The sequence below is a fragment of the Rattus norvegicus genome, chromosome 9, assembly GCF_036323735.1.
Source record: "Rattus norvegicus strain BN/NHsdMcwi chromosome 9, GRCr8, whole genome shotgun sequence".
Taxonomy (NCBI): domain Eukaryota; kingdom Metazoa; phylum Chordata; class Mammalia; order Rodentia; family Muridae; genus Rattus; species Rattus norvegicus.
Genome location: NC_086027.1, coordinates 6,366,789 through 6,382,415, shown reverse-complemented (window position 1 = coordinate 6,382,415; position 15,627 = coordinate 6,366,789).

Genomic DNA, 15,627 nt, shown 5'->3' with positions numbered 1-15,627 from the left:
CACTGTACAGAAATTAACAGCCATATTGGTCTAGAAATGTTGAACTTAAGTTTTTTCCATTTGTACAGGGGTAACACACTGTATTAAATATGTAAGGTCTTATATACGTGGGTTTGATTACAAAAACTAATAAAGTATTCTCTAAATTAAAAAAAAAACAAAAAACAAAACAGAACAAAATAAAAAAGCCCAAAGAGCTAGTAAGACAAAACAATGACAAACCAAAATGAAACAAAAAGCATGGGCCTGCTCCAGAGAGTGATTGGAATACCCAGCGACACTACAGGAGAAAACTGATTCTCTCTTTCCCAGAAGGTATTTATTGCAGACATCTTGCTTCTTGGGTAGGGGTGAGAGCCCTTGTCCCCTACCTATTCTCAGTGATGGGATCCCATTTGACTTGAACCTGTATAGTTCTTATTACCAATCTTTGTAAGTTCATATGTGAATCAGTCCTGTTGTTTCTGGAAAACACTGCTTCTGGGAGGTGGGCATCTACCTCCTCTGACTCTGACAGTCTTTCTACCTCCTCTTGCACATATCTCCTTGAACCCCAAGGGAGGGCTTTGTTGAGGACCTCCCATTTAGGACTGAGAGTGCTCCAAAGTCTCTCACTCCGCACATTGTCCAGTTATGTGTCTCTGTGCTAGTTCCCATATACTGCAAGAAGAAGCTCAGAGAAGGGTTTTAGACATAGATAAATGCTTTCTTTTCTTTCTCAAGGGAAGAGGATTATAAATGTAGGTTAAAGAGTTACTTACCAAACATTCAAATAAGGATTCTGGAAAGACAAAAAAAAATGGAAATAGAAGCAATCAAGAAAGAACACATGGAAACAACCCTGGATATAGAAAACCAAAAGAAGAGACAAGGAGCTGTAGATACAAGCTTCACCAACAGAATACAAGAGATGGAAGAGAGAATCTCAGGAGCAGAAGATTCCATAGAAATCATTGACTCAACTGTCAAAGATAATGTAAAGCGGAAAAAGCTACTGGTCCAAAACATACAGGAAATCCAGGACTCAATGAGAAGATCAAACCTAAGGATAATAGGTATAGAAGAGAGTGAAGACTCCCAGCTCAAAGGACCAGTAAATATCTTCAACAAAATCATAGAAGAAAACTTCCCTAACCTAAAAAAAGAGATACCCATAGACATACAAGAAGCCTACAGAACTCCAAATAGATTGGACCAGAAAAGAAACACCTCCTGTCACATAATTGTCAAAACACCAAACGCACAAAATAAAGAAAGAATATTAAAAGCAGTAAGGGAAAAAGGTCAAGTAACATATAAAGGCAGACCTATCAGAATCACACCAGACTTCTCACCAGAGACTATGAAAGCCAGAAGATCCTGGGAAGATATCATACTGACCCTAAGAGAACACAAATGTCAGCACAGGAGACTATATCCAGTAAAACTCTCAATTACCACAGATGGAGAAACCAAGATATTACACAACAAAACCAAATTTACACAATTTCTTAACACAAATCCAGTCCTACAAAGGATAATGGATAGAAAACTCCAACATAAGGAGGGAAACTACACCCTAGGAAAGGCAAAAAAAAAAAAAAATCTAATTTCAACTAACCTAAATGAAGATAGCCACACAAACATAATTCCACCTCTAACAACAAAAATAACAGGAAACAACGATCATTGGTCCCCAGTATCTCTCAATATCAATGGCCTCAACTCCCCAATAAAAAGACATAGATTAACAAACTGGATACGCAACGAGGACCCTGCATTCTGCTGCTTACAGGAAACACACCTCAGAGACAAAGACAGACACTACCTCAGAGTGAAAGGCTGGAAAACAACTTTCCAAGCAAATGGTCGGAAGAAGCATGCTGGAGTAGCCATTCTAATATCAAATAAAATCAATTTTCAACTAAAAGTCATCAAAAAAGATAAGGAAGGACACTTCATATTCATCAAAGGAAAAATCAACCAAGATGAACTCTCAATCCTAAATATCTATGCCCCAAATACAAGGGCACCTACATACGTAAAAGAAACCTTACTAAAGCTCAAAACACACATTGCACCTCACACAATAATAGTGGGAGATTTCAACACCCCACTCTTATCAATGGACAAATCATGGAAACAGAAATTAAACAGTGATGTCGACAGACTAAGAGAAGTCATGAGCCAAATGGACTTAACGGATATTTATAGAACATTCTATCCTAAAGCAAAAGGATATACCTTCTTCTCAGCTCCTCATGGTACTTTCTCCAAAATTGACCATATAATTGGTCAAAAAACGGGCCTCAACAGGTACAGAAAGATAGAAATAATCCCATGCGTGCTATCGGACCACCACGGCCTAAAACTGGTCTTCAATAACAATAAGGGAAGAATGCGCACATATACGTGGAAATTGAACAATGCTCTACTCAATGATAACCTGGTCAAGGAAGAAATGAAGAAAGAAATTAAAAACTTTTTAGAATTTAATGAAAATGAAGATACAACATACTCAAACTTATGGGACACAATGAAAGCTGTGCTAAGAGGAAAACTCATAGCGCTGAGTGCCTGCAGAAAGAAACAGGAAAGAGCATATGTCAGCAGCTTGACAGCACACCTAAAAGCTCTAGAACAAAAAGAAGCAAATACACCCAGGAGGAGTAGAAGGCAGGAAATAATCAAACTCAGAGCTGAAATCAACCAAGTAGAAACAAAAAGGACCATAGAAAGAATCAACAGAACCAAAAGTTGGTTCTTTGAGAAAATCAACAAGATAGATAAACCCTTAGCCAGACTAATGAGAGGACACAGAGAGTGCGTCCAAATTAACAAAATCAGAAATGAAAAGGGAGACATAACTACAGATTCGGAGGAAATTCAAAAAATCTTCAGATCTTACTATAAAAACCTATATTCAACAAAATTTGAAAATCTTCAGGAAATGGACAATTTCCTAGACAGATACCAGGTATCGAAGTTAAATCAGGAACAGATAAACCAGTTAAACAACCCCATAACTCCTAAGGAAATAGAAGCAGTCATTAAAGGTCTCCCAACCAAAAAGAGCCCAGGTCCAGACGGGTTTAGTGCAGAATTCTATCAAACCTTCATAGAAGACCTCATACCAATATTATCCAAACTATTCCACAAAATTGAAACAGATGGAGCCCTACCGAATTCCTTCTACGAAGCCACAATTACTCTTATACCTAAACCACACAAAGACACAACAAAGAAAGAGAACTTCAGACCAATTTCCCTTATGAATATCGACGCAAAAATACTCAATAAAATTCTGGCAAACCGAATTCAAGAGCACATCAAAACAATCATCCACCATGATCAAGTAGGCTTCATCCCAGGCATGCAGGGATGGTTTAATATACGGAAAACCATCAACGTGATCCATTATATAAACAAACTGAAAGAACAGAACCACATGATCATTTCATTAGATGCTGAGAAAGCATTTGACAAAATTCAACACCCCTTCATGATAAAAGTCCTGGAAAGAATAGGAATTCAAGGCCCATACCTGAACATAGTAAAAGCCATATACAGCAAACCAGTTGCTAACATTAAACTAAATGGAGAGAAACTTGAAGCAATCCCACTAAAATCAGGGACTAGACAAGGCTGCCCACTCTCTCCCTACTTATTCAATATAGTTCTTGAAGTTCTAGCCAGAGCAATCAGACAACAAAAGGAGATCAAGGGGATACAGATCGGAAAAGAAGAGGTCAAAATATCACTATTTGCAGATGACATGATAGTATATTTAAGTGATCCCAAAAGTTCCACCAGAGAACTACTAAAGCTGATAAACAACTTCAGCAAAGTGGCTGGGTATAAAATTAACTCAAATAAATCAGTTGCCTTCCTCTATACAAAAGAGAAACAAGCCGAGAAAGAAATTAGGGAAACGACACCCTTCATAATAGACCCAAATAATATAAAGTACCTCGGTGTGACTTTAACCAAGCAAGTAAAAGATCTGTACAATAAGAACTTCAAGACATTGAGGAAAGAAATTGAAGAAGACCTCAGAAGATGGAAAGATCTCCCATGCTCATGGATTGGCAGGATTAATATAGTAAAAATGGCCATTTTACCAAAAGCAATCTACAGATTTAATGCAATCCCCATCAAAATACCAATCCAATTCTTCAAAGAGTTAGACAGAACAATTTGCAAATTCATCTGGAATAACAAAAAACCCAGGATAGCTAAAGCTATCCTCAACAATAAAAGGACTTCAGGGGGAATCACTATCCCTGAACTCAAGCAGTATTACAGAGCAATAGTGATAAAAACTGCATGGTATTGGTACAGAGACAGACAGATAGACCAATGGAATAGAATTGAAGACCCAGAAATGAACCCACACACCTATGGTCACTTGATTTTTGACAAAGGAGCCAAAACCATCCAATGGAAAAAAGATAGCATTTTCAGCAAATGGTGCTGGTTCAACTGGAGGGCAACATGTAGAAGAATGCAGATCGATCCATGCTTATCACCCTGTACAAAGCTTAAGTCCAAGTGGATCAAGGACCTCCACATCAAACCAGACACACTCAAACTAATAGAAGAAAAACTAGGGAAGCATCTGGAACACATGGGCACTGGAAAAAATTTCCTGAACAAAACACCAATGGCTTATGCTCTAAGATCAAGAATCGACAAATGGGATCTCATAAAACTGCAAAGCTTCTGTAAGGCAAAGGACACTGTGGTTAGGACAAAACGGCAACCAACAGATTGGGAAAAGATCTTTACCAATCCTACAACAGATAGAGGCCTTATATCCAAAATATACAAAGAACTCAAGAAGTTAGACCGCAGGGAAACAAATAACCCTATTAAAAAATGGGGTTCAGAGCTAAACAAAGAATTCACAGCTGAGGAATGCCGAATGGCTGAGAAACACCTAAAGAAATGTTCAACATCTTTAGTCATAAGGGAAATGCAAATCAAAACAACCCTGAGATTTCACCTCACACCAGTGAGAATGGCTAAGATCAAAATCTCAGGTGACAGCAGATGCTGGCGAGGATGTGGAGAAAGAGGAACACTCCTCCATTGTTGGTGGGATTGCAGACTGGTAAAACCATTCTGGAAATCAGTCTGGAGGTTCCTCAGAAAATTGGACATTGAACTGCCTGAGGATCCAGCTATACCTCTCTTGGGCATATACCCAAAAGATGCCTCAACATATAAAAGAGACACGTGCTCCACTATGTTCATCGCAGCCTTATTTATAATAGCCAGAAAATGGAAAGAACCCAGATGCCCTTCAACAGAGGAATGGATACAGAAAATGTGGTACATCTACACAATGGAATACTACTCAGCTATCAAAAACGAGTTTATGAAATTCGTAGGCAAATGGTTGGAACTGGAAAATATCATCCTGAGTGAGCTAACCCAATCACAGAAAGACATACATGGTATGCACTCATTGATAAGTGGCTATTAGCCCAAATGCTTGAATTACCCTAGATCCCTAGAAGAAACGAAACTCAAGACGGATGATCAAAATGTGAATGCTTTACTCCTTCTTTAAATGAGGAAAAAGAATACCCTTGGCAGGGAAGGGAGAGGCAAAGATTAAAACAGAGACTGAAGGAACACCCATTCAGAGCCTGCCCTACATGTGGCCCATACATATACAGCCACCCAATTAGACAAGATGGATGAAGCAAAGAAGTGCAGACCGACAGGAGCCGGATGTAGATCGCTCCTGACAGACACAGCCAGAATACAGCAAATACAGAGGCGAATGCCAGCAGCAAACCACTGAACTGAGAATAGGTCCCCTATTGAAGGAATCAGAGAAAGAACTGGAAGAGCTTGAAGGGGCTCGAGACCCCAAAAGTACAACAATGCCAAGCAACCAGAGCTTCCAGGGACTAAGCCACTACCTAAAGACTATACATGGACTGACCCTGGACTCTGACCCCATAGGTAGCAATGAATATCCTAGTAAGAGCACCAGTGGAAGGGGAAGCCCTGGGTCCTGCTAAGACTGAACCCCCAGTGAACTAGTCTATGAGGGGAGGGCGGCAATGGGGGGAGGGTTGGGAGGGGAACACCCATAAGGAAGGGGAGGGGGGAGGGGGTTTTTTGCCTGGAAACCGGGAAAGGGAATAACACTCGAAATGTATATAAGAAATACTCAAATTAATAAAAAAAAAATCCATCTCTAGGGCTGGAGAGACGGCTCAGTGGTTGGGAGCTCTGACTGCTCTTCCAGAGGTCCTGAGTTCAATTCCCAGCATCCCCAAGGTGGCTCACAACCATCTGTAATGGGATCCGATCCCCTCTTCTGCTGTGTGTGTCTAAAGACAGCTACAGTGTACTCATATACATTAAATAAATAAATCTTTAAAAAGAAAAAAAAAAAGAAAGTGTAGATGTGGGGTTGGGGATTTAGCTCAGTGGTAGAGCGCTTGCCTAGCAAGCGCAAGGCCCTGGGTTCGGTCCCCAGCTCCGAAAAAAAAAAAAAAAAAAAGAAAGTGTAGATGTGGTCAGGAACTGAGATGAAAGGAGGATCAGGTCTGAAGGAACATCAGGTGTGGGTCTGGATAGCAGAACAGGCAGATAGAAAGATGGCAGACAGAAAGACAGCAGTCAAATAGGCTGTAGACTGTACCAATGGTAAAGGACTAACCGGAGCTGAAGGCCCTGAGAATGTTGGGGCTTCTCTCCTGGTCTTTGATTCCACTGGCAACATGCTGATAGGACAATGTGGGGTCATTGTTATCAAAGTGCCATGTCTCCCCTACTTAATGGCATGAGATGGGGGAGTTAAGCCCTTTCTTCAGTCTGATATGTCCCATGAGTTCTTGAGCACGATTCCATTGTAATTATTTGAATATACTCATGTACTGTGACCATCTCATAAGTTATTAGAGAGGTACCCTTTCTATTCCCAGGAATGTCCTTAACTCATCTGTGCTGTGTGGAGAGTAGAAGACAGACAGTAATGCTTGAGTCCATCTATGGGCTGTAGTTAGCCTCCACTCAAATGGAGTCCAAAGCTTGTAAAATTGAGTCTTTGGAACCAAGGCACAACTGAAAAGTGCACTATTTTACACAACATGGGCTCACTTAGAGTAGAGCAATTATGGTTCGTTTTTGTGAACATTGCAAACTAGGATCACCTGGGACTAGAGGCATCTGCAGGGTACCTTCTCGATTGCTGATTGGTGTGGAAGGGCCCAGCATACTGTAGGCAGTGCCACTTCTGGGCAGGAATGCCCGGGCTGTATTAAAAAGTAGGCAGAAGAATCCAGGAAGCAATGTTTTTCCATTGACCTCTGCTTCAGTTCTTGCCTCAGGATCTTGTCCTGATTGAGCTTCTGCCTTTCTTCCCTCAGCGATGGATTGCACTTGGAATGTGAAAGCTTTTCTCCCCAAGTTCCTTTAGCCACTGTGCTTGTCATGGTGATAGAAAGTAAGACTGAGGCATAGCCAGATCTCAACAAAGGTTTTCTCCTAAACGTTAGGGGATAAAATGGAGAGGGGTGAGGTTAGGCATCTGGTTCCAGGTTTTACAACATCTCGAGGGAGGTACTTCACAGTGACACATACATGCAAAGCCAACAGTCTCACCCAACAAAAAAGATTATGTATACCAGATGTTGTGGTAGTCTGTAGTCCTGCAAAAATTGATGGGACATATTCCTTGTCAGGAACAAAGACTTCATTCACAAGAAAAAGTCTGAAAGAACTCTCCAAAGGACAGACAGAATTCAGAAAGAATCCTTGAATTAATAATACATTTCCCAACCTGGATACAAAGAAATACCTAGTTGAAATAAGGATGGTGCTTGTGTTTTGGATTCCTCTTAAAAGTTACATGGGGGGAGGGGGACATAGATCTAAAGAATAATGTGTAAAGTACAGAAACTACCTAAAATCATCCAGCAGGGAATCTGCCAGGTGCTGCACTGCGTCTCAAACTTTTATGAGGAATCACTTAAAGGACCTTCTTTAAATTAAGACTTGGTTTGGAATAGGGCTTATCACAGTGCACTCTCCATACTTGATGGCTTGGAAATTATATTTGCATAGCTGGCTTAGTTTGTGAGTACTACTGTTGAGTTTTTGAAGTCAGGAATACAATTTGGAGAGGGTCAAAGTAATTCGAAATGAATTTCGGCCAATGAATATTTAAAAAGAAAAATAAATAATGCCAGGGTGAGGGACTGGCATCTCTCCCTAAGACAGGTTAGTAAATTGGTCAAAGAGGTGGCTATTTAGGTGGCCTGGGGCTAAAAATGACTTTAGCATTGTTGTAAGCAGTGGGCTGGCTTCGGCACTTCTGTATCAGTCAAGAGCTATGACCCAGAGCCAAGGTACAACCTGGAATAGAACGGGCAGAATGAAGGCAAGACCACGGTGTTTCCTGAGCTCAGAGCTGCTGGGAGGGACTTCTGAATTTTCTAGGATTTCCACATGAGGAAACCAACCGTCCGACCGACCAACCAACCGACCAACCAACCGAACAACTGACCGACCGACTGACCGACCAACCGACTGACCGACAACAACAAAAACCAGGGAAACATAAATTCAGAACAGGAACTGAAAGCAACTCTCTCTTAATCTTTGTAACTATTTTTTTTTTAAGTCAAAGGCAAAAGGGATTAAAAATAGACTCAAAATCATCCAGAAACAAAACAAAACAAAAAACAAGTTATTGTTTACTGAATGGAAGTTATATAAGGAAATCATAATGAAGTTTTACAAATTAAAAGACTCCTCAATAATGATATTCCTTTTAATAGCATCTTCTAGTATTTGCCGAAGTATTATTTACTTTGAATTTTAGCATAAGTATACAATTTCATTTCTCTATTCTGAAAGATCTATGTAAGTGATTCACATACGTACATAAGTAGTAAGACTGAGATGCATTTGTTAGCAAAGCCATGCTTGACCTTCCCTTCCCTTCCCTTCCCTTCCCTTCCCTTCCCTTCCCTTCCCTTCCCTTCCCTTCCCTTCCCTTCCCTTCCCTTCCCTTCCCTTCCCTTCCCTTCCCTTCCCTTCCCTTCCCTTCCCTTCCCTTCCCTTCCCTTCCCTTCCCTTCCCTTCCCTTCCCTTCCCTTCCTTCCCTTCCCCTCCCCTCCCTTTTCCTTTTCTTTCCTTTCCTTTTTTCTTTTTTCTTTTTTTTTCCGGAGCTGGGGACCAAACCCAGGGCCTTACGCTTGCTAGGCAAGCGCTCTACCACTGAGCTAAATCCCCAACCCTCCTTTCCTTTTCTTATCTCTCCCTTTTTTGTCTTAAAGGATAATTAGTTTATTTATTCATTTTATATCCTGATGGCTGCACCCTCCTCCCAGACGCCCCCATCCCTTCCCCCTCCATCTCTCCTCCTCTGAGAGGGTGGAGGCCGCCCTGGATATTCCCCTACTCTGGTACATCGAGTCTGTGTAGGGCTAGGTGCATCCTCTCCCACTGAGGCCAGACAAAGCCCAGTTAGGGAACAGCATCCACAGTCAGAAAAGAGCGTTAGGGACAATCCCTGCTCCAGTTCTTGGCGGACTCTTATGAAGATTGCAATCTGCTACATATGTGTGGGGAGGCCTAGGTCCAGCACATGTATGCTCTTTGGTGGTGGTGGTTCAGTCTTGAAAGCCCTCAAGGGCCCAGGTTAGTTGACTCTTGGTCTTCCTGTGGCATTCCTATTCCTTTTGGGGCATACAATCCTTCATTTTATTCTCCCATAAGAATCCCCGAGCTCCATCCAATGTTCAATTGAGGGTCTCTGCATCTGTATCTGTCAGCTGATTGGTTCAGTTATGCTTAGGTTCCTGTCTGCAAGCACAACAGAGTATCATTAATAGCATCAGGGATTGGTGCTTGCCATAGAATGGGTTTCAAGTTCGGCTGCTTATTGGTTGGCTATTCCCTCAGTCTGGGCATAAACTTTGGGCTGAAAGTTTTGTGGGTGAGTTGGTGTCCTTATACATCCACTGGGAGTCCTGCCTGGCTACAGGAGGTGACCACTTCTGGTTCCATATGCCTGGCTGATGTTTATCAGGCCTCTTGGTCTCTCGTCATTTGTGTGTGAAACTTTTGTCTGTTACAGAGGAGAGTAGCGAACAATCACCAGTTTCTCTCTCCTCTTGTTTTATTAAGTATTGCTCACTAAGTGCTAGGTGAAGTGGTATGTTGGTGCAAAATGCATGCTCTAGGTGGAAAGGTTAGCACAGCCGTGGAAGGATCATTACTACCTTCACCACATTAGCCCTTGTAGATCAGTTCAAGATCCCTATATTTGAAAGGCCATGGTTAAATTCCTGCCTCTGACACAAGTAGAATGAATTTGAGACCATTTTCCTGAAGTCTACAGAGCCTTCTTTTCTCATTTGGAGTATTAAATGGTGTGGAAGTTAGGCCCAGTTCTTCCTCCTAACCCTATACTCCCAGAAATAAGACTCAGGCTCAAAATATGTTTACAAATACTTGGCCATATAGTTAGACTCCTTTCTGATGGGACTGTAACTAAAGTAACCCTGTTGTAACGTACCTTCGGCCACATTGCTGGCTACCTGTGCTCGGGCAGCATGCTTCCATCTCACCTTTTCCTGGGTGCATCTCCTGCACCTGGCTTTTTCCCAGAATTACTTTTGCCTCCTGGATGTCCCACCTCCCATTTCCTGCCTGAGCCATAGGCCATAGGCTTTTTAGTTGACATAGGATGCATCCATACAACACACAACATATTATTTCTACAAAATGGCACTCAAAATACAGATTGTGGGTGATTTTGTTTACTTACATTCTATCTGTTCCATTTCTGGCTCACAAAATGAGGATAGTGTTATGATAAAGTTCAGAAATCCAAGTGAAAAACTTTAGACTAATTTTCAGCTGTTAGCAAATATTAAATAAACCACACTTTTAATTCAGTGTGTGTGTGTGTGTGTGTGTGTGTGTGTGTGTGTGTGTGTGTGTAGCCCTTGGATCATGGGCAACCTTATAGCTGGACTCAGAGAGCCTCTTCTGTCAGAATGATGTGTTTCCAGACCAGACTCAGTAGGATCCATGAAGTCAGTGCCTCTCTTTTCTGCTGTACAAAGAACTAACTTCATGCTCCTGGCTGGGAACTGGCTTCCTGTACAACTTCCAAAACAGACCATAGAATATTCCCTTTGAGAACAGGGAGCCTCTGGGTGATCTTTGGATGGAGAGACAAGAGATGAGTGAGGAAGTAAATTCCTTCTGAAGGAACCAGCTTTTAGGGAAGCTTCTCTCGAAATGTTATTAGCTGAGAAACTTAGCATCTCTTTGTGGTTCACAGACAGGTAGCTAGCTTAGTAGTAGACCCCTTTACATTTTCTCATCCGTATTATTTTATTGCTATGACAAGTTATTTGATAAGAATTAACTTTAGGGATAGAAGGCTTGTATTTGGCTTCAGCTTGGCAATAAGAATCCATCCTGATGAAGGAGGCATGGCTGAAGTAGCATGAGGCTACTAGTCACAGGACACAGAAAGTAAGAACCAAGTGGTACAAAACTATGAAACCTCAAGGCACCATCCCAGTTATACATGCCCTTCAGCAAGTCTCTAATCCTAAGGGTCCCACAACTTTCTCAAAGAGTGCCACTAACTAGAGCACAGGTGTTTAAACACACGAGCTCAAGGAGACAGGGGTATTTTCCCTCCACACCATTACATTATTACCACCTCAGTGCTGAATGACTGCCTTTCTAAATCAGATGCTTGTAGGCTTTGTCTTGTTTTTCAAAGGTATCTGGGCATGGGTCAACTGAAAGTTTTGCCAGACTGCTAACAATGTAACAAGGGAAGTGTAAGTGGCCCCTTACATTTAGACAGCAGAAAGCAGGATTGTACTTCTTTCTGTGGGGAGAAATCAGTTCCCAAATATCATTAGCAGTGATACTGACAGCTATCCTTGACTCTGCTTCAGGTGGTAAAGGAAGTCATGAGGAAAACACTTCATGGTACCTCATCCCATTTGCAAACAGGTCAAGAAGAATATCTGTATGTTCTACCAGTCATCCTCTTTCTTCCCAAAAGTATAGCGTTTGAAAAAGCAGAAATGAGGAGTAAATAGAAAACACATGAACTTCAGCAACCCATAAGAAGCAACTACAATGTGAAATGCATTTCCTCTTACGTTTTAAATTTGCACTTGTATAGTTTTCTTTGGAACCTTTTCCATGAAAACATTTTGGATTTTCCATGTTGGGTACCTCAGACTCTACCTCAATGGCTCTCAACATTCCTGATACTATGATCCTTTAAAATGGTTCTTAATGGTGTCCTGACCTGCCCCAACCATAAAGTTATTTTTTGCCACCTCATAACTGTGATTTTGCTACTGTTCTGAATCATAATATAAGCATCTGATATGGAGAGTACCTCTTAAGTGACAAAGAGATCATGACCCATGGGTTGAGAAATGCTGTTCTCTATTCTATTACTATTTTAGCCTTGTTTCTAGGTACTTAGTTTCCCTCATGTGTTAAAAACATCTACACTTGAGGACAGAATCCAGAGAAAATTCAAACAAAGTATCACATGATCTGACAAGTGTTGAATTACTATTTGATTTTTTGTAGGAATACATAATTCACCATTTTTATTTTCAACACCTTTCTCACAACAGAATTTTTTATACAAGACTCTCATTATTTTGGTGTAAGCTATGATGCTGCACATCTATCATCTGAGTTTTTATGAGGCTGAGGCAGGAGGATCAAGGATATGAAGCCTTCCTGGACTACATAGCAGAGTTCTGTGTCAAAAACCAAGTCCAAAGACAGAATTATTTCATAGGCATGAGTCTGATTTTTCTAGTTGGGTTAGGAATTGTCAGAAGTAAAGACCTTTGCACATATTTTAGGTGTTCCCAAAACATTTATCTTAGTACTGAATGTAGACCAGATGTCAAGCAAGCATTTGCTATTTTTTGTTTGTTTGCTTGTTTATTTGTTTGTTTTGAACTGATAACAGGTTGTCCATGAGAGGCCACATCTTTTTGTCCCAAACAGGCCAGAGGTAGATTAGCTGTAGCTTTTGCATGTGATTGACACTATCCATGACACCCCTCCTCACAGCAACTAAAAGGTAGTAATGGCTGAGGCGTACTCCTGGAGATTAGTGGCTCTCATGGAAAAAGGTAACCAATGGTGTTACAGAAAACTTACGATTTCAGAGAAATCAGCTGTAGAAAAAAATTTTATTTGGACTACTTATGCAATATGGGCAATTCCTGGTTGATTTTCTAAAATCAGAGTTCACTTATTTCAGAGAAAACATGTTAATTTAAAAAACGAAGGGGAGATGATTTAGGATGGTAATTTTGCCAGTGAGTACCATGAGTATTTTTAAAGGTTTTACCGTGAAAACTTTGAGTTACCCAGTATTTGTCACAATTTGTCTGTTTTCTAGATAACCTTGGACAATCTCCGCAGTCCCTTAGGCCCGATTTTCTGCTCTGTGATGAGGATAGCAGTGCTGGCTGCTATTACTTTCTCAGATTTACTTCCTGGAAGAGTTCTCCAGCATGGCCAAGATGATCAGTTGTGAGAGTCATGGGAACCTTGTGAATGGGCTGGTGGTATGGCAGAAGGTCTTGTAGGAATGGTCTGCCTTCCCCATCCCTTTAGCTTTGTGAACACATAGCACTCTTCTCTATTTACCTTCCAGCACGGTCATAAAATTATTTCAATTTTGAATTTGTAATTTTCTATGAGTGCTTTTAATGCACATGTGTTTGTGGATCACATGTGAACCTGGTACCTGTATACATCAAAAGGCATTGTATGTCTTGGAACTGGAGTTCCTCTTTCAGTGTCTTTTGTACAGCAAAAACATCCTTTATCAGACAGCTAAAACTCGATCAAGAACTGTGATGGAATGAAGTTCTGGGCTTGTTATAGTTAGCACAATGTAATATTGTTTGATAGAGCCTTGTAAAATGCATGATATATTTATTATTATTCCAATTCACTTTGAAGGCACAATCTTGCTATACAGTCAGACTGGCTGTAATTGTGTAATCTTCCTGCTTTGAGTGCTGGAATTGCAAGTGTGCAGCACCGTGCCCCATCCAAAACTAAGGTAACGTATAAATGGGTTAGCCAACGGCTAGCCCTGTGTGTGTGTGTGTAACACCTACAATCTCAGCAATAAAGTGGGGGAAACAGGAAGAACAACACTTGGAGGTCTATGTACATTACATAGGGAGTTCCAGGCTATCCTGGCTTCACTCCTAAAAAACCCAGACCTAAACCAACCAACCAAAGATGAAATTAGCAAAATGTCCATCTCTCAGCGCCTTTCTGTGGATCTGAGCTTTTATTATTTGTATGAATTACTCCTCTTCCTGACTGAGAGAGACAATTGCCACTGCTACTACAGGGGTTATTTTCTCTTTCCAGCCTCAGCCTTCATGTTCTCTTCCTTCTTCTAGTTTGTCCTGTGGATCCTTTGCCAAAGCACGGTGACAGCTAGAACCACTTCCACTGGCATTCTCCAGTTGAAGCAGCTGCTGACTTCTTTAAATAAATCCTCTTTAACATGAGCAGAAATTACTAATTTACGTTAAAAGGAGGACTGTTGAAAGGTAGACAGACATTCGGCCAGGAGGCAAGATGCATCTGAGTCAGTGACAGGTTATTCACCGTGTGGATTTGGAAGTCTCATAGGACATGGTCACGTGATTAATTTGCCTCAAACAGGCAAAGCATCTTGATTAAATAGCACTGTATATGTATACATAGGAGGTCAATTTCATTAATGATAATTATGACTAGTAAGAAAAATCCAACCCATGCTTAATTTTCTAGGAGGAAAGATGAATGGCAGAGAATAAATTATAGACACGTAATCTTTATTTTTGCTGAACTTCCATTTAGTTAATAATAGTAAAGTAGACAGGCAACTAAGAGAAGGGCTGTGAAGACAAGAGCCTCCACACTGACTTTGATATGAGGAAAATGCTCATCAGTCTCACACTAATGAATGCGGCTTTTCTCATTGTGACAGTTTGAGAAATCCTTGTCTTTGTGCTACAATGAAGCTCATTGATTCTCTCTTCAAAGACTTTGTAAAGAGGATAGTGCCTATGACTATTAGGAATGTTTTACATCCTGATTGATGATCTTTTAAAAAGAATAACTCCTGCTTCCTACTGCCTTAACAAATAATTGGCTTGCTCTATGTTCCTCCTTCTTTAATCTGCTTACTTCTGCAGAGCATTCCAGAAGTTTTTCAAATTGGAAAGAGCCTTTTACTCAAGAGATTTAATTAAAGAAAGAAAAGTGCTCCCAGCAGTAGTGTAGGAGCAGATGATGGGTAACATGGCCCCCGTGTGTGGCCCAGGACCTCTGATTGCTGATGGCTGCATGTAGGCAGAAGGAAGCCAAGCAGATGATCAAATACCATGTTCATCCAGGAAGCCCACAAGTGGCTCCATCTCTTCACTTTCCCCCAGGAAGCAAGCCATGTGCCCACATAGAGAAGCCCTCTCTTTTATCTGAATCAAGAGGTACTTTTAATCATCCATTACCTTGAAACATTATCTTTATTGTCATAAATCTCATGTGGAAGCTACAGTCCTTTTCTTGTCTTGCTTTTAGCCGATTTTGAGC